This window comes from Lepidothrix coronata, unplaced genomic scaffold, assembly GCF_001604755.1.
Source record: "Lepidothrix coronata isolate B3197 unplaced genomic scaffold, Lepidothrix_coronata-1.0 Scaffold108, whole genome shotgun sequence".
NCBI classification, from domain to species: domain Eukaryota; kingdom Metazoa; phylum Chordata; class Aves; order Passeriformes; family Pipridae; genus Lepidothrix; species Lepidothrix coronata.
In genome coordinates, this window is record NW_016690288.1 from 3,102,135 (window position 1) to 3,122,219 (window position 20,085).

The 20,085-nt window shown below is 52.7% G+C and overlaps 1 protein-coding gene across 9 annotated transcripts in view; it reads right to left on the reverse strand.

The window, feature by feature from the left end:
- Positions 1–12,551, reverse strand: part of GTF2IRD1 (GTF2I repeat domain containing 1) — a 72,206-nt gene extending 59,655 nt beyond the window's left edge. For 8 of the 9 annotated variants that reach the window (XM_017824090.1, XM_017824091.1, XM_017824088.1 and 5 more), the window contains exon 1: positions 12,493–12,545. The gene's annotated coding sequence lies outside the window, so the exon portion shown is untranslated. Of the gene's footprint in view, positions 1–12,492 lie in introns of all 9 variants that reach the window. The other variant, XM_017824095.1, reaches the window with a different exon arrangement.
- Positions 12,552–20,085: the final 7,534 nt, after the last annotated feature.

A 20,085-nucleotide genomic window follows, 5' to 3' on the forward strand; every position in this document is an offset into this window, starting at 1 on the left:
CAAGAGAGGCAGTGCCACCAGGGAGGGGCAGCCAGCTGGGATTCCCATTTCCTCCTCGGGCAGCCTCTGGCTGTGACACTCAAAACCTGCAGTTGCTCATGCAAACCCTGCCATTACTGTGGTACTATCAAGGCTTGGGATCACCACTGCTGCCAGACACAAACACCTGCGGGTGCTACAGCCCCCACTCACCCTGAGCAGGGACATCACCTTCCATGGTGAGGCAACACACCAGGAGCCACTGGGGATGGCCACAAACAGCTTTAGCTTCCCTGGGCTGCCCAGCATCCTGACTGGGGCTGCAATGCCAAGTCCTGCTGTGCTGCTCCTGCAACCCGAGAGCAGTAGCTTTGTGGCTCAGGGGCACCCAGAGGCTGGTACAGCCATGCCACCTCAGCCAAGGCATCCCCAACTGTGTAACCATCCCCACAGCTCCTGTGGTGAGATTCTCCACTGTTTAATACAGCTTGGGTGCATCACACCCCCACCACATTCACAGGAGCTCAGCTGTTTCTTAACACTGAGCCTCGAGCACCATAAGCCTTGCTTGGTGCACAGGTGGCAGCCAGCCAGGGACAGGGGCAGGCAGGCAGACGGAACAGACCCACGCCCAGAGACAGTGATCACACACCTGCTGGTCCCAACCTCCCAGTTCCTCAGTGATGCCTCTTCCCCTAGGGGCTGTAGGAAGCTGCCCACACATATCAGTGCCTTCACCCAGGAAGGGCAGCACAGCACCCTGGGGGGTTTGCTGTGGCTCGCTTTCAGAGGCATGTGGGTTGCAGTGGGGTGGGGAGTGTGGCAGCCTAGGGCAAAGGTGGTGGGAGCAGCTCTGATCGTGGCAATTGCAGCCCTGACTCAAAGGCTGCCTGGGTGGGTGTCGGGGCTGGCCCCAGGGAGCCCTGCGAGGATGGCTCCGGGCTGGTCAGGATCTGGCTCGAAAACAGCCAGGCCCTCTCCCACATGCTTCTGCTTGGAGTCACCTCAGGACAAGGTGACCTGGCTGCTGACACTTCCTCCCTCCTGGGACTCATTGGCACTCAGGCTCCAACATGGCAGCTTGGGACACAATTTCCCTTCCCTGACACCTTGACCCCCCCCAGAGAACATGAGCTCCTTCTTTCCCAGGGGGAAACAGGCCCAGATCAGCCCTGGTCCCTATAACCCTGGACGAGGGGACACTAGCCCTCTCCCCAGCTTCCCCAATGGGTCAGCCCAGCTCCCTGAACCTGCAGCCACCCAGTCTTGCCCTCATCCCACTCACATGTTTCAGGGAGGATTAGGCAGGGAAATGATTGGCCCCCAATACCAGCAAGAGTGGGCTTCCAGTGATGCCAATCACCCACTGCCATCACCATAATACAGCACATGGGGCCAGCAGAGCCTGAAGTCTTGCAGAAACACATGTTCCCCCTGCTAAATTCCAGCTTAATTCTCATTTTCATTGTGTTATGAAACACATTATCTATTGAAACTAAGTCAACAGTTGTTTGCATTTACATGTAAACACAGTGAATATTAGGAGCGGGGCCAGCATTAAATTTGCATCCGAAATGCTGCCTGCACTGCCCTCTCTCCCTGGCTCTTCTCCATCCCTGCAGCTAAAGACATAAGGATGCAGAAGACAGTGAAAGCCAAGACCAGAGCAGCCCAAGATGCAAAAAAACCCCTTGTTTCACTCTCTCTGTTTTTATTTTTGTGCAGCAGAAGAAACATGCCTTTAAACCCTCATACCGCACTGACAAGCACAGCCCTTCATCTCAGGACCAAGTAGAAACTGCTTCAAATTCCCAATGACACGCATATCTTATTAGAGCTGCTTTGCATAGCGCATAAATATTTATTTGATTTTAATCCTGCAAAGCAAACCTGCCTTGTGGCGCATTTCCCTTAATCGGCAACTCTGGCACCCAACAAGGCATTGAGAGAAGTGGCATCCCAAATTCTGAGCCTGCTTTAGGTGCAATGGCATGGAAATAAGAACCCAAGGCCCAGTACCCACCACCTCTTGGTGTGCCCAAGGCAGGGCTGGGATGCCAAAGCAGCCATAAGGCACCCTGGTTCCTTGCCATTAGGGAAAGCAAGAGCCTGGCTCAGGTGCCCCATAAATAACAGAAAATAAATACATGTGCATCATGCTTTGGATGTGAGAAGTGGCTTGATGATGACTTAGCTCTGTGATGGTGACACTTGCAGGAGAGGTGATACCAGGGGTGGGGGCTCACCCTTCAAAAAAAGAGATTTTTGGGGCTGAAAAAAGGGAGAGAACCTTGTCACATGGAAGGCAGATGACATACAGCTTATTTTGGGGGCTTGCAGCTAATTTTTTGCACATGGACTTGTTGGGTTGAAAAATGGGAACCCTCCAGTGTGGTCATCCATGAAATGGGCAACAAGGGGCTGCACTGCTGGGAATCAGCTCAGCCTCTCCATCACCCCAATTCAGAACATCGCTGAGCACAGATCCATACCCCAAGCCCTGTCAGGACTCATACAGCCTCATATGTCACAAAACTTGTAGAAATTGAAAAAAAAATGAGAATTTTCAAACATCAAATCACCGCAACACCAAAGGCCCCTAATGACCTCTCGTTTCAGCCAGGAGGACAGGAAGCAGCACACTTGCCCACATCCATCCCTGCTCCACAGTGATCACAGCATTCACATGAGGATGCATAGAGCCTGGGATTGTGAATTCCTTTCTCAACCAGTTTCTCTTAAATGGGTGGGAAGTAATTAGGCAAGGGGTGCAGCAAGGGTGCCATGCCTGGGGAGCCAGCAAGTGCTCAGCAAGGCTCTTCGCTCCACAGGCAGCCAGAGTGGGTAAACCCAGAGATATTTTATAGTGGGCAGGTAAATATTTAATAGGGTTTATTTTGCCCACTCTGCCACTGTGCCTCATACTCTGTGAATCCGTTGATCCAGATGGAGCCCCAAAATCTGATTCAAAGCAAAATGCTGTTTTTCCCCAAGATGGATGGAAACACCTTAACCTCTGCCCAAGGCTAGTGATTTGGGACTGGGAGCCGCCCCAGCCATCCCCAGGAGTTGAGTGTGATCTCACACCTCTCCAGCATCTTCAAGGAGTGCTTCTCACAGCCCAAACCCACAACCCCCCGGATATTAGCACCTCCAAGGATCCATCCCCATGAATGCCTCTCCCAAACCCCATGCCCATCACCTCACTGCCAAGGATATGAAGCACCCTGAGGTGGCAGTCTGGCTCTCCATGGCATCCTTCAAGGTGCTCCCCAAATACCAAGGGCAATACAGAGTCTCGAGCAGAAAGCAAAATCAATACTGGAAGGAAGGTTCTGGGCTTAAATACCTGTCATAGCATCACTGGGAAAAGCAGGTTAGTGAGGTGGGGAGGACAGAAAACCACTCGGCATCACCCACAGCACACGGAGGAACCGTGTTTGTTGCAAGGTTTTCCATAGGCATCGTGATGGCTTTCAGGCAGGGAGCACACAGTGGGGGTGCAGACTCAGCTTGGCACTCCCTGAGCCTGATCCAACCACAAGGTGTTTTGGGGAAGAGGAAGAAGAGAGAGACCTCAGAACTGTGTCCTATGTCCCACACAGGTGACGCTGGTGTGCACCAGATGCTGCCATTTTGGTTTTGGGGCGTGTGGAGCCGCAGGGATATGGGGCAGCCGACTGTCATCAACCAGCACCAGAAGAAGAGTCACTCTCCCACTGCTCTTCTCACCTGCAGCCCCGACAGAAGACATTTCCCTTTCTGCTCTTCTGGTCTTGCATCTTCAAAGGGCCAGCTCCAAATGCCGACAGGCATCAGCTCCCCTGCCCCATTGGGACAGCGCCACAGCAAAGCCCACCTGCTGGTCCAGCCACAGATAAGACCCCCCATAATGTGGGAAAGCCATATCCTGAAGTATCAGCAGCAGCAGCTCCCCACAGCAGAAACATCTCCACATTATTCTGAATTTTCAAATTTAAAATAATAAAGGATGCCTATGTGCTCCAGTGCATTGATGGCAACCCAGCACCAGCCCAGTAGTTACAAATAGTCCTTTCCAGGAGTGCGTTGCCAGTCTAGGCCACAGGCACACTTGGCCCTGTGGGACCGACACTCTGCTCTGTCCATCAGCATCCCCACGTCAGGTCCACAGTGCACCCAAAGGTCAGGGAGTGTTGAAATATGCATCTTACTTACAGAAAAAAAATTTAAAAAAAATTAACCAAAAGGCAAAAAAATATATTGAGGGATCCTATGCTGATAGGGGAGAGAGAAAAAAATCAGGGGAGGAAAAGTTTATTGGGGAATGAAGCCCCAAACTGAGCAGCTGATGTTCAGAGAGTACTGAGATGAGGTGCAGAGGGGAGCCAAGCGTCACCCCTGCCGGATGCTAAAGTAGTGGAAACTTTTGCATCGCTGCAGCAGCACCAGAGCTGGCTTTTATCATGGACAGCCTCGCACAGGCAGCGATAGGGCTGGATTTCTGCAGGTGTAATTCCCACGGAGATTAATACCTTGTTTTTCAAGAAGCAGCAACATCATACATAAATTACAACAGCAAATGTAGGAAACAAAGAGGTTTTCAAGAGACCACATAACCCTCAGAGGGGTGGCATGGGGAAAGCCGGCAGGTGGCTCTGGGAAGACAATGCTGGTGAGATGTGGGGCTGATCTCATGCTCTCCCACGCTCCAAACGAATAAACCTTTGAGCAGGTGGGGTGAAAAATTAGGCCACCTAAATAATAACTATTTGAGGGGCCCAAGACAGAGGTGGAATTGGATGCTACTTGCTTTTCCCTGCAGCAGGATCCAGCAAGGAGCCATGGGAAGGGCACAGGTGGATGCTGGACCTGTCCTGGAACCAGGTCTTCACTCCAAGAGTTCACATGGGAAGTGACGGGGCTGCACTGCACTGGCTTGGAGCAACCTGGTCAAGTGGAAGGTGTCCCATGGCAGGGAGTTGGAATAAGATGATCTTTAAGGCTCCTTCCAACCCAAATCATTCTATGGTTGCACGATTCAAGCTCCTGGATGAGCTTCATCTGAGGGCATGGGGGCATGTGCATTTTGGGGAGCAAAAATACCAACCTCTAGCTCAGAGTAAAATGTTGTAATTTCACTTAAGGGGTTCCTAGGCATTTTCCTCCAAAAAGACAAATGAAATTACAGCCCAGCGATGCCCCTAAAGGGTGTGGAGCAATTTATTTCTAGTGATCTTCCTCTAATGAAGCTAATTTATAACCTTGTCAGAAGGTGCAAGCAGGCTTGGGGCATCGGTGAGGCTCCCTTCCCCCCGCCTGCCTTTCCCAGGATGAAAACCTCCAACCCAAACCCCAGCTAGGATGTTTAAGACCCAAACCCCAAAGGCACTTTAAACAAGCAAGGTTCTTCACATATTTTGCCGACTAAGTGCAACCTTTCCTGCCAGCAATTACAAAAATGCTTTCAGTGCCCAGGGAGTTGTAGGGGTCCCTCCTGTCACCAGGACAGAGTAGGGTGGGAGCAAGGATGATGCTGTGGCACCCAGGGACCTGGTGGCATCATGGGGTGTCCTTGTAGACCAGAGCATCCCCACACATCTGGGTCTCCACAGCTCAACAACGTAGTGACCCAGTTTTTGGGAAACTTATCAAGGACCTTAACACCACCCCAACAGCCCCACTACACTCCGATGGGAATTGGTCCTCACCAGTTGGAAGGGTTCAACAGCTCATACCCCAGGTGATTAAAAGGGACAAAGCCATAAGGAAAAGCCCTTTCTCCATCCATACCAACCACTCATGTTTCTCCTAGGACACGGCAGATGCCAGCAGGAAGTAGCAGGGGAGCAGCGGCATGGCAAGCAGTTCCCACTGCTCCCTGCAGCAGCACTTCAGCAGATGGTGGCTCCTAACATTGTTATAGTTACCTAATAAGATTGCCTTATTGTAGCCCTCCAACAATAAAGCTAGAGCATCTAAAAGGAGTGGCCAACTCCTGCGCTTTGACAACCCTGGTGCCAAAAATACGTGTATGTATTTTAAATCTCTATATAAATCACAATTTTAGGGGTCATGGTAATACACTGATTTTTTTTTCCCCTCATACTAAAGCAGATGTGACTCACATGCAAGCAAAAGGATGTAGGATTCAATACTTTAAATACTTCTAAGTGTCAGGGTGTGGAGCTGCAGCAATTTGGGTGATGCCATGGGCACAGAGCTCAACTCCCAATCTACCCAGCCCATTCAGAATACCAGAGACAGCATTTCTCCTGGCAAGGACTGTCATTCCCTGTCTGCAGAGCAAACAGGGTCCCAGCTTTCTAAATACTAATGCAATACAAATAATAAAGATAATTCCCATATATTTAATCATTACCAGAGGTCTGGGAAGAAATGATAATCAGGCTCCTACTAATTAGGGAGACATAATCTTGCCTTCCCTACAGGTTTTTCCATCCCTGTGTCTTACCCTGCAGCAAAACAAGCAGAAAACTAGCCCAGTGGGGAGGAGTGTGGCTTTGGTGGAAGCCTCAAGCAGATCCTAAAGCCTGGCTGCAGTGGGTGCAGCCCCATCCTACTGGTGCCGGGGAGACATGCCAAAATACCCATCCCGCTGAGCTCAGTACCCATCCTGCCATGAACGCAACCCATCCTTTAGGGTCCCTCTTGAGAAGGTCCAAGAGGCAGCATTTCCAGGGAGAACCCTACCCTTGCCACCCATGTCCTTCTAGGGTCTCTGCCCTGCAACAGGGTATGGACCAGGAGCTCACCTCAAGCCTCATCCAAAACCTTTCAGTATCCCACAGTTCTCCCTGATGGCAGGCAGGCAGGGGAAGGCAGTGCCTGCCTTATCGGCACTGCTCCCGGGTGCCCTCATCAACGTGATGTGCCACGCACGCTTCCTGGCACTGAGCCCTTCTGAATTAACCCCCTGGTTCATTTCTGGCATGAGGGCTGCTGCTAACTAGAGGCAGAGCGAGGTTTGTCCCTTTCATCTGTGGGGGGCTCTGACCACCTCCAGGGAGCCATCTCCATCCTGGCGCAATGGCCAGAGCTGTCCCCACTGCCCAGGGCCAACTCTCTGGTGCCACCAGGCTGCAGCCCAGCAGCAGATGAGCAACCTGGCATGGCAGTCAGTGCCCTAAGGCAAGGTCACCTCTTGCAGGCACTAAGGTGCAGGAGGTTTCCCAGGCAGGGAAGCAGATGCAGCTGGAACTAAAGGCAGGACGTGAGCTCTGCCGAAACCTGGGCAGAGAGATGCATTCATCCCTTTAAAGATGGGTGAAGTATCTTCCTGTACAGCAACTAGATAAAACCATGGAGATCTTCACTTACTGCAATGGTTTCATTTTCCAGTGTCACCTTGCTCTGGAAGACTCCCACTCCATGAGTTTTCCCTGAGCAAGACCAACTGCCTGTATGTTCTTCCAATCTGTTGGAAAATGAAAACTTAGGGGGGTTTTTGCCTTCTTTTTTTTAAAGTGAGGGAGACGGAAGCTAAGGGCTCCTCTATGGCCACACTGCTGGCACAACCCACGGCTGGGATTCCATGCCTCTATCCCACCTCGTCTAGGGATTTGAAGTGGGACTGAAAAACCTGCTGCTTGTTACCAGGGCCCAGGCACCGAGGATTTCTCTCAGAAGCATGTAGATCCCTCCAACCTCTGTCCACCCACTGGGGGGGAGGTTTCTCCTGTAGGGTACTTCCAAGCTAAGTGGGACACACAACCCTGGCAGGGACCACCACCCACACACATCACCAAAAAGTTCAAGAAATGTTCCAAAAATTAAAAATGTTTACAAAACATCCTGCACACCAGTTTTCCTCCCAGTCATCTCCAAAGGGATCTATACCCCAAAGCACCTCCTGAGCTCCCAGGTTTTAGTCTGCCTATGGGGCTGCGGGAACAGATCAACAGCAGGTCCGTGGTACCCACCACAAGCCTTTGCACCCAACTGCTCACACCCACTTGAATGGCTCAGGGTCACTGCCAGACCCTGGCACACCCATAGGGGATGTCACCCATGGGCAGGGAACTTCTGTCTTGTCCTCTTCAATCTCCTGGGGCAGAGGTCCCAGGCATGCAGGTGAGCACTGGATGACACATTTCCAGGACCCATCCTGGGTCCACACTGACCTCCCCACTGGCATTTGCTCTATTTAATGTTACAGATTTAAAGAAAATAAGATGGACATCTCACCCCTCATGCGAGAGGTGGAGATCGGCTCTGAGGAGGGACACGCTGGCAAAGGACTATGTCAACCACACAGCTGTGCAGCAGAAGAGTGATGCTCCTCGCTGGTCCCCTGCTCATTCCACTAAGGTTAATTATCTTTTTAAGCCAGGCAGACCACCACAGAGCAGAGACAAGGCCACATGAAACCAGAAAACTCCAACAGAAGCCATTTGCACGCAGGAATGTAAATTCTGCTCAGCACAGCCCGCTCCCAAGGAGGGGATTCATGTACCCAGTGCTTTTCTCCACATCATCCCAACTCGAGGGATGCTTTCCCTCGCTTCCACAGTGAGGGGAGCCTTGCTGCATCATAGGTAAATCCCTTGGAAACAACACCATCATTTGTAAGGTGGCGTTTGGCAGCAACTCCTGAACCAGGATGGGACACTGTGTGTTCCCACACCAGCCAATGCCCTAGCTGCTTTGGGGGGTCTCTCTGGCAGCAAACCCCCATCCCAGCCCACTGCTCCATCACTCTAGGGGCACCACACAGCAGGGCCAAGCACCCACCTGGACCCACTTCATATTTTTCTCTCTGGCCTGAAGCAAATTCAACAAATGAGGCTGTACCAAGAAACGAAGTATCAAAACAGTGAGCCAGAAACCCCCAAACTCCCAATCCCTAAAGTCCAACAGACACCACCATCCAGCTCCGAGCCTCCTGCAGCTCTTGACTTCTTTTTAAAGACAATGCTTCAAGAGATGTAAATAGAAGAGGCTGCCATAGGGCAGAGCAAGGTCCTGGGAAGCCTCGCTCCGATTTGTAAAGAGCTGCCACCTCACTGGCGAACGTCCATCTGGGGCTGCTCTATGCCCCCAGCCCCGCTGCTCTGGCCAGCATCCACATGGACACTGGAGGCTCTTCTCTACAGCTTCCAGCTGGGCTCTTCCCAATAAATGAACCAATAAATACATATTTAGCTCCTGGATAGCTGTCTCCATCTCAGAAGGGGCACTCAGTAGGTTCTTTCCTCTTCTCCTCCCTGTCCTCAAGGAGGCTTCTGGTTGTGGTAAACCCAGCCCAGATGCCTTCAGCATCTGCCTCTACTCCCCCCAAACCCCTGAAGAAGGTTTGTCATTGCCAGCAAGGTGTAACACAAGGCAGATGTGGTTGAAGGGCCAGAAGTAAAGCAAGGACACCAACATAGCCCCTCACCCACTCAGCATCCCCTTCCTCAAACCATCACCCACCACCAAGCCCAGTCATCCTGGAGCAGCAGTACTGAACCACCAGCACGTCCACCCACCACTGGCACCTGCAAGTGGATGCTGATGGCACCCCTGCCCTCAGCCAGCACTGAGTCCTGCACCCACCCCAGGGGTTAGCCAGCGAGCAGTTGGTCAGTCCCTCTGCACTCCTCCAGACTGCCTGCTGGGGTGCAGTCACTGAAATTACCAAAGGAAGTATAGAGGATTGATAGTTGCCAAAAAAAAAATCTGAGCTATTTCCTGTGGGAGCAGCAGATGGGAATCCCCTGTTAACTCCAGCAGCAAGAGGTCATGTGCTTTGACCTGAGACTTTTTTTTCTCCTTCCTTTAAGCAGAGCATCACTTTAGTCATATGTGATGCACATCATGTTGGACAGCCAGACCTGTGCCCTCTGTGCTGGCCTCAAAGCCCACCTTCCTTGTCACCTCCTGCCCCACGCAAGGATGTGCCAGGCTCCCATGACAGTACCAGCCTGCCAGCAAGGGCACTGTGTCTCTCACTTGGGCTGGTAGAGCCAGGTTGATAAACATGTCCCTGAGCAGGTTCCTGCTTTCCTGTCCCAACTTCTCATTAGCAAATCTGAATGAGCAGCAACCAGTGGCAACACCAGCCACTCCTGCAGAGGATGGAAAGCCCTCTCAGGAGGGACAGCAGAAGCAAACAGCAGTGGCCAACAGAGCATATTTCTAGTGTCACTTCTCCACTACTGCAAGCACCCTGTGAGGGCAGCTGCCTGAACGTTTCTTCTGCCTGCATAGTGGTGACACATCCAAAGAAGGGCTCAGCCCAAAATGTGGCCTTGGAGAGGTGACACCAGCTCAGAGAGCCACGGTGCATGAGAAAACCAGTGGCACAGCCCCAAGGAAGGGCACCCTGTCCATTGGTGGTCACTTGGAGTCTGGCTCTGCAGGGCTGAAGGGAGAGGAGCAGGGAATCTGCGGGTGGTCACAGAGCCACACTGCCCTGACACGGCAACCCTGACATCCAACCAGCTGCTGACATTGCTCCGATGGCAGCACGTGCTGCTGTGCCAGGGCTTGCTGCTCTGGCTGCAGCACTAGGACATGGCCTTTAGCACCCCAGCCACTAAGCTGCTGGTAGGGTCAGGTCCCCATAAAGCTTTCTCATTTCAGAGCAAGTGCTGCAGCAGTTTCCACAGGAGGGGATTCTGTGGGTTCAGATGGGCAACAACTGACTTACTGAGTCTGCCTGCGCTCTTAGGGACAGGAAACAAGGGATCCTGTGGAATTAAAGGTGCTCGCATCCACAGGATTATTCCCCAGCTGCAGCACTTCCAGCAGCTCCTTAAGTAAGAGCAGTGTGAAGAGCATACACCCTGAAGCCGAGGGCTCCCGTCATGCAAGGCTCCATGCTGATGTCCCCAGGCGGTTCTGATGTCCGGAACTCACACACTGACAGGTGACGGACGGATGCAGCAGTAGGCGGGTGACCCACCCCAAAATGCCCACGGCACCCACCCTGTGTGCTCACTGGCACCATCACCTCCCGAAGTGCTCTTGCCTGGCTGTGCCTGGCGCTCACCACAAACACCCAGGATTACCTGCCGGGTCCAAACTTGCTCCTGCACAAGATGCATTAATAGGATCACTCCAATTTACAGCTTATCCCAGATAAACCCACTGCCAGCCCCACGCACTGGAAAGACAAGGGCGCCCGATCCCCAGGGAGCGACTTTCTCCTCATCACGGTCATCCTCAGGCACTGAGAATCTTCCACTTGCCATAGGAGAGGATGTCTATCCCTCCAGCCCATGGGCCATGGTGCCAAGGCCGGTAACCAGCCCAGCCAAAGCCCCAAGCGCTTTGTCAGCTCAATGCCGTGTTTCTATTTCCAGCAGTGCTGCCACTGATCCCTGTGGTGTCAGAGAGGAGGCAAGCTCTGGCAGAGCCCTGCTTCTAGCTCCCCTTCCTGCCTGGCACCATTGGACACAGCCAGGGCAGGTGGTGGCCCCGGAGCTGCCTTCAGGATGTGGGACACCATTGGCACCGAGGGCCAGCCAGACATCCCCTGTCCAATTGCCTCAGCAGCCCCCCCAGCCCTATTGCTCCCTGCATCCCCCCCTGCAGCACTATTGCCCTCAACCCCTAACACCCTCCCAAACTTATTGGCATCTCCCCAACAGCCCCCATGGATCCCACCAACCCCAAGCCACATCATCACCCTCAGCATTCCCCCCATCAGCCCTAATGACCCTCAGCCCCAGTGAGCTCCAGAATATCCTTAGCATCTCCACCAAGCCCTACAGCTCCTCAGTATTCCTCCCAGCCCTAATAGCCCCAGCATCCCTGCCAAGCCCTATTGCCCTGCAGCATCCCCCAACACTATCAGCCCCCAGTATCCCTATTGCCTCCCTGCCCTCTCCCACACTGATGAGCCTGGCATTCCCTCTACAGCATCCCCCCAGCACCAATGAGCTCAGCATCCAGGCCAGCAACCCCACTACTCCCCTACATCCCAACCCTTGATGCCCCGCAGATCCCCACAGCCCTAACACCCCCCAGCAGCCCTAATGTCTGCCTGCATCCCCCAGACCTATCATCTCCCCAGAAGCCCTACTGCCCCCTGCATTCCCCAGCATTGTCACCCCCAGCATACCCCAGCCCTAAAGAGTCCAGCATGACCTCCCACCCTGCTGTCCCCCTGCACCCTGCATCCCTATCATTCCCCCAGCAACCCACTGCCCACTCCATGCCTTGATATCCTTTTGTACCCCCGCAGCCCGATCACGCCCCAACAGTCCTGTTGCCCCTCTGCATCCTCCAGCCCTCTCGCCCCAGCCCTAATGTCCTGCTGCATCCCTCAGTACTATCTTCCCTCAGGACCCCTAATGCTCCCCTGCATCCCCCCAGCCCTAACAACTCCAATCATCCCCTGAGCCTTGATGCCCCCCCTGCATCCCCGAGACCTATCCTCCCCCAGCATCCCCCCAGCCCTAATATCCCCCTGCACCCCATCGCACCTACCACCCCCACATCCCTCCCGCCGCTGCCCCCCCAGAGTCTTGACTGGGGGTGGGGGGGAGCCGTGACGAAGGGATAGGGGGCAAAACTTTTTCTTACCGCGGGCGGCTGGGGCGCGGCGCTGCTGCCTCCCCCGGCGAGGCTGCGCGGGAGCGGCGGGGGGGGGGGGGGGGGGGGGGGGGGGGGGGGGGGGGGGCCCCCCCCCCCCCCCCCCCCCCGCCGCTTCCCGGGCGGAGCCGGTATAACCCGATGGGGGCCTAAAGGAGTGAAAAAAAACGCGGGGGGGTGGTTTGGGTTTTTTTTTCCCCCACCTCAAATCGGGCAGGGAACGCAGCTCTTTGTTCTGTAATCCCAGTAAAAGTGCCAGCCATTCGCCCCGCCGCTAATCCCAGCCCCGCGCAACGGCCGCATCCATTGGCTGCCATTTACACACGGGATTAACCAGCCCGAAAACCGGGAGGGGGGGTTTAGGAGGGCGGGGACGAGCTCTGGGAAGTCCTTTAACGCTGCGCTGGGGACGCGCCGGGGACGTCCCCGGCGCGGCTGGTTTTGGGGTGCAATGGGGACGTGTCGCCACCTGTTGGTGCTGGCACGGATGGGGTTGGCTCAGTTTGACATGGTATTGTGTGGGTTGTCACGGCATGATCCGGCGGGACGTGGAATGGCATAGAATCATAGCATCACAGATTCACAGAATATGCTGAATAGGAAGGGACCCACAAGGATCATCGAGTCCAACTCCTTGCCCTGCACAGGATCATCCCCAAGAGTCACACCATGTGCCCGAGAGAATCGTCCAAACGTGTCCTGAACTCTGTCAGGCTTGGTGCTGAGACCACTTCTCTGGGGAGCTTGTTCCAGTGCCCGACAATCTTTTTCTAATATCCAACCTAAATCTCTCCTGACACAACTTTCGGCCATTCCCTCAGGTCACCACAAAGAAGAGGTCAGTGCCTGGCCCTCCTCTTCCCCTCCCGAGGAAGTTGAAACTGCCATGAGGTCTCCCCTCAGTCTTCTTCAGCTGAACACACCAAGTGCCCTCAGCCGCTCCTCAACATGGCTTCCCTTCAAGGCCCTTCACCATCTTTGTTGCCTCCTTTGGATGCTCTCTCATGGCTTAATATCTTTCTTATATTGTGGTGACCAAAACTGCACATAATATTCAAGCTGAGGCTGCCCCAGGTCAGAGCAGAGTGGGACAATCCCCTCCCTGGCCTGCCTGGTGATGCTGAGCCTGATGCCCCTCAGGACATGGTTGGCCCTCCTGGCTGCCAGGGCGCTGCTGACTCATGTATGACTTGCCATCAACCAGGACCACCAAGTCCCTTTCCTGGCACTGCTTTCCAGCATCTCATTCCCCACTCTGTTCGTACATCCGGGGTTGCTCCATTCTGGGTGCAGAATCTGGCACTTCCCCTTCTTGAACTTCATACGACTGTTGACTGTCAAGATGTCTCTGCAGGGCCTCGCAGCCTTCAAGGGAGTCATCACCTCCTCCCAGTTTTGGGTCATCTGCAAACTTGCTCAGTGTCCCTTACAGTCCTGCATCCAAGTCATTTATGAAGATGTTGAAGGGCATAGGGCCTAAGATGGAGCCCTGTGGAACCCCACTAGTTACAGGTCTGATGTTACCCCATTCACTGTCACCCTCTGTGCCCTATCCGTGAGCCAACTGCTCACCCCCCACATGATGTGTTTATTCAGCTGTGAGCTGGACAGTTTATCCAGAAGATCCGGTGAGAGACAGGATCGAAGGCTTCACTGAAATCCAAAAGGATTACATCAATTGGCTTTCCTTGATCAGCCGTGTGGGTTACCTTGTCATAGAAGGAAATTAGGTTTCAAGGGAGGACTTTCTCTCCTGAAGCTGTGCTGGCTGTGACCAATGACTGTGTTGTCTTTAAGATGTTTTTCAATTTTTCCAAAAATAATCCTCTCCATAACTTTACCAGGCACTGAAATGACAGTGACGGGCCTGTAGTTTCCAGGGTCCTCCTTCTTGTCTTGAAAATTGGGACAGTGTTCACCAGCTCCCAGTCATCTGGGAGCTCCCCAGATTCCCAAGACTGCTCAAAACTCATCGAGCGAGGTTTTGTGATGACATCAGCACCTCTTTGAGGAATCTTGGATGAAACCCATCAGGGCCCATAGATTTTTGTTGGTTTAGGTTGGAAGGGTCCTCAAAGACCATCTCATTCCAAACCCCCTGCCATGGGCAGGGACACCTTCCACTATTCCAGGTTGCTCCAAGCCCCGTCTAACCTGGCCTTGAACACTTCCAGGGATGGGGCAGCCACAGCTTCTCTGACCGACATGTGCTAGTGCCTCATCACCCTCATAGGGAAAAATTCCCTCCTAACATCTAATCTAAACCTGCCTTCTGTCGTGTGAAACTGTTCCCTCTTGTCCTGTCACTCCATGTCTTTGTCCAAAGTCCCTCTCCAGCTCTCTTGAAGCTCCTTTAAGCTCTGGAAGGGGCTCTAAGGTCTCCCCAGAGCCTTCTCTTTTCCAGGCTGAAGAACCCCAGCTCTCTCAGCCTGTCTCCGAAGCAGAAGTGTTCCAGAGGCACAGCACAGCTCAGCTCAGCACAGTCTGTCCCTGCACACCTCGGCATGGCAGAGCATGGCTTTGTACAGTCTTGCTCCACATAGCTGAGCTCAGTATGGCTTAAGTCGGCATGGCTCAGCACAGCATGGCACAACCTGGCCCTGTATGGCACAATTTGGCATGGCATGACACAGCTCGGCCAGTCCCAGCCCTGTCTGGTGGCACAGGGGCGGGCCGAGGCCACATTTGTCTGCTGGGAAAACAACCCACCAGGAGGAAGCATCCCATGCTGCATGTTATCAAGTGGAAAATTAAAATGGATCAAAAACTATTAAAAACAACTTGACAGTATTTTAACCTCCAAAGTTTTGGAAATGCTGACAGCTTTCCCTGGAAGCATGCATTAGGCAGCTGCTCCATTAGCTGCATTTTGGGTTAAATAAGTGATGATTTATTACTACTCCAGGACCATGGGAGAAGAAAACATTTTTAGGAGGAAACACATTTTTTTCAGTTTCTGGAGGAGCAGGAAAGTGGGGTTTTGTGCTGTTGAGCAACACACAAGCATTCAGCACCCCCTGCATCCCTCCTCATATCATCAAGTCTGGCAAACTCATTGCACTGGTAGTGGCAGGCTGGATGCTGTGCAGGATCCCAGCAAACACCTCTAGGTTCCCAGTAAGAATCCTTGGGGCAGGACGGGTCCCGATGGGATGCTCAGAGCCAGTCCTCAATTCACATCTGCAGTGCCTTGGAACATGAATTGTGTGTGAGAACACACTAGCTGAAAAGTGGCAGATCTTTGAAGAAAGAAATCAGGTCATTATTTGGCTAATTTTCTTTAAGCCACATATACCCCCCCTCCCCAGAAAGACCCCAACCACTCACCAAAATTCATTTAATTGGGTCACCAAGTACAGGAGTCAAGCATGAGGGAGCTGCCTGCACAGAACAACCAGGTTTCCATGTCCCGCTCTTGCTAGGGCTCTCCACACACTGCCCGCCCAAACCTGTGACCCCTGAGTGGGGAAATATGTATGATGTATAAAAAGAGGGGAAAAAAATGTGTCTTTTCATGCAACATCCCTGTGCTGTGGCTGCACATGTCCCCTGCTCTGTGCCCTCAGGGCACTGTGGCCCCACACTGCTTGTCACAGCAGGCAGAGGTTTGGGCAGTGCTGTGATTGCCAGGAGGGCTATGTCCCTGGGGTGCTGGTGGCAGCATGCAAAGGTTTGGGCATCATGGGGCTCCTGCCTACAGCCATGCTTGACTCAGGCTCATGTTCATAATTTTTCTGTGGGATGTGCCCCATGCTCCCACCCCATGGGGTATTGGGGGGTGCCAGCAGCCCCAAGGGGCCATTTATGGAACAATCAAAGGACCATGATGTTGTCAGTATTGGAATAATTAAATGTCCCCCAGGATGTGTTCAGTTCTCCACTGCTGTAAATAGGCCTCAGGCAACACTTCTCAGAGCCCTCAGAAGGACACTGGCCCTTGGAGAGGACTTTGGCAAAGAGGGAGTACAAGGTTCTTTGGCCAAAGACAAGCAGCTGGCTCTCTCCAACAGCCCAGGGATGTCTCCTGCCCTTTGCCTTCTTCCAGCAGAGCCCCCAAGACCTGCTCACAAGGCTAGGACCCCCATGCTGAGCCTTGGAGGATGAGTCTGTGACAGCTGGCTTTGGGGTCCTGTTTTGCTCCTCACTATTGGAGACCATGAGCCAAAATGAGGTTGGAGACCTGTGGGTGCCACCTTGGGTCACCAGTGCATGAACAGGGAGCTCAGACCCTGCAACCAGTAGGAGCTCCCAACAGAGCCTTTGCTTGAGGTGCCGTCCCCAAGTAGGGCTGTGAGTGCTTGGGACAAAATAATCCTGAAATTTGGAGAACAAACCTGGAAGGATGGTGGGGAGGAGAGCAGGGCCGCTTGAGGAGATCTCCTGGGGCTGTTGCCAGCTGGGGCTGTGGACTTCAGGAGGGAGGTGGACCATCTGGGGGGACTCCAGCTGTTCTGCAGATGTTCCACTGGAACTGAATCCACACAGGTGAGCTCAACCCCCCTGAGCCCCCGCCTCTGGGGATGCTCATGGTGATGAAAAGGACACCTGGTCCAGCCGGGGGACAGATGCGATGGCTCAAATGTGCTCTTGCAATTTTCCCATCTAGGCAGGAACCCACCACAACAGGGTAAAAGTGAGGGCAGGATATTTTATTTGGGGACTGAAAGAATGAGCCACATTAACACATCCAGTATGAAAGGGATAGTTTAATCTGCTCTATCTCAACAGAGATTTATTCAGCAATAAAAAAGTTCCTTGTCACAGCACTGACAAAAAAAAAAAGGCAACATTGCCAGAAAACAATTCTATCTGCAGAGAGATGTCTTTTTTTTTTTTTTTTAATAATTTGCTAATTAGTGACTGCTGGGCATCACAAGGATCGTTGTTTTCTCTGATATGCTGATTTCTTCTGTCTCAGTGGAATTGGAGATCACAAAAATAAAATAAAAAAAAGAGAAAAGCTGCTTCTTCAGAAGAGGAAACAGGGAAAAAGTTTTAGTAAGGTCAGGAGAAATTTAGTTGAAAGAATGAGTTTATTTCTTCTTTCCTGAAGGGGTATTGTGTTCTTTTGCTAAGCAAATTGCTGGTTAAAGAGACCAAGGCAAAACAAAATGGTTTTTAAATTATAGATCACAGAGCAGGATGTTCCTGGAAGCCCTCCCCCCCAACTCACATTCTCAGGCAGGTCTCCGGTGAGCAGTGTGGCCACAGGGCCATCCTCACTCCAGTCCCTGACCACTGGGGCTCAGTGATGGCTCACAGTGACTATTTGCTCTGCCAATGTGCACCTCACACACCTCACTGGCCACCAACTACCAGCAGCCCTGCTGTCCTTTCAACCTGCACTGTTCAAAGGGTTTGCTCTGGTGTAACAGCTAAAAATCTCTTCAAACTCTCTTGTGGTCCATTGAATTTTTTCCATCCTGTGGAGAGCTGGTGAAATGCTCCTGAACTGGAGCCTCTGAAGAGTGTACTGGAGGGCAGAGCAGGCAGATTTCCATGTTCTGCCTCTCCCATCATTCCCACCTCCATGTCACCAATAGGAAAGGCCCTTTCCTAAGCTGATGTCACTGGGCCTAGTTTTGGCTTATCAATGCAGGGGATGGAAAATCCTACACACACCCACACAGGGACCAGCAGGATCCCAGAGGGAAGCTGAAAACCCAGCCTTTGATCCCGAGATCCCCTCTGCAGACTTCAGGCATCCCAAATGGACAGAGAAGGCCCCATCCATGGAAATCTCACTCCGTGGGGTGGGGAGGCAGGCCTCAGGGTTATCCCTGCACCACGTTTTGGCTGAGATCATTGCCTTCTCCTGATGGCAAGGGGCTGTGGGGGTGCCCGCCTGAGCCCTGCCCAAGGTCAGGCTGTTATTCATCCATTTTTAATCAAACCCACAGCTGAGGTTACAGCCACAGCCTTTGAAATTGCTGCAGAATTTTGCAGTGAGGCTTCAGCTTTGCCCGTTGCTTCTTTTGGCCCTTGATTGCATCCCCCCAACGCTCTGCCCAACTAAGCCATCCCCACTGGAGGCCCCACACCCTTGCCACCCCCCTGGTCCCGTGCCAGGAATGAACTAAGAGCATGAGTTCTCTGCAGGCCTGGGGTCTTGGTGCCAGTACCCCCATGGCACTGCTGGCCTGTGCCCCCTCAGTGCTGGTTGGGACACCCACCCCCTCATGCCCTTCCAGTGCCAACACCAAGGGCAGAAAGCATTGACATTCCCACTGGGTCTGTGCAGTGCAAAACTAAACTTAACAGCGTTATCCGCTGATCTGGTAATTAATACCCTGGATGCTTTTTATTGGAATGAGCGAGGGCAAGGACGTGCTGGGGGTTTTAATCAAGGGCCAGGCTGGAGAGGTGCTTTCCCCTGGTTTCCCCGGAAGGGGCTGTACTGAGCAGAGGCTTGGAGTCTGGTCTGCGTGGGGTGTCTAGTGCCTCATGTTAAGTGCTCCTGGAGTGATCCCAGCCCTGCACTCACCATACGAGCCCATACATCTGTTCTACCTGCTCATGTACTACATCTAATTCCACACCACACCCCACTGGGGTCTTTTCTTAGTGAGTTGCTTTCAAGATCTTTAAATATTAGGCACAAAGTGTTTGCCCAGGCTTTCACTGCACTCCACTCGGCAGCACCCATTAGGGCAGGGAACAGGCAAGAACTCTGCTCAGCAGCACCAGGGATGCCAGGGCCATTTTGCTCCAAAACTGCTGTATCTGTAGTTGATCCTGCTGCTATTTTTAATACAGATGCCTTATTGAGATTCAAATGAATGTTTCAAATCCTCACTCCTTTGCATAATTCTTTTTAATTAACACTTCAAAGGTTTGAACACAAGATCCATACTATTTCCCTGATGAAGTTGACTAAACCTCCTTTCCTCCAAAGCTCCCCTGCTACATTTCTGAGGGCTAAAGCTGGTTCTGGGGCTGTCCTCTGTGTCCCCTCTGCAGGGGGGTGATGGTGTTTGGGATCAGGCTCTGCAGAAGCAGGAGCTAAGGGAGGATAGGGTGTCCATGGCTGCAGTGGCTGCCATCACACACCCCTGCAAACAGCTTGGCACATACTGCACAGCCGAACAGCCTGAGCTTGGCACAGATATCATGGTGTTTGAAGTGAAAATGGTCAAGGCCACTACTCTGTCATCCCTTGCCCCAGCGCCAGCTGCTGCACTAACAAACACATTGTTCCCCCCATGTCAAACAAAACCTCCCCCAAAGGAACATCACATCTCCCGGGTCATGTTTCGCTCACATTTCCAACCTTCCTGGCACCCAAAAGACTCAGAGGCACCTTTCTTCTTTCTGAAATTGTACTTTTAAAATAAAAACTCTAGTTGTCACACAATTGCATTCACTAGGAAGATCTGGAGCTTTACCTCAGCTATCCCAAGAGCTGGGAATGATAAAAGGCCCCAAGGATGTAACAGAGACACAGGTGCAAAAGAAGCAGCCCAGGTCCCCATCCCACTCCCCCCCCCCCCAGGGTCTCCCTGTCTTCAGTGGAAGTATCCTTAGTTTTTGGGACTGAAACTCGTAAGAGCAATGTGGTACAACATATGGGGAAATAAGCCTCAG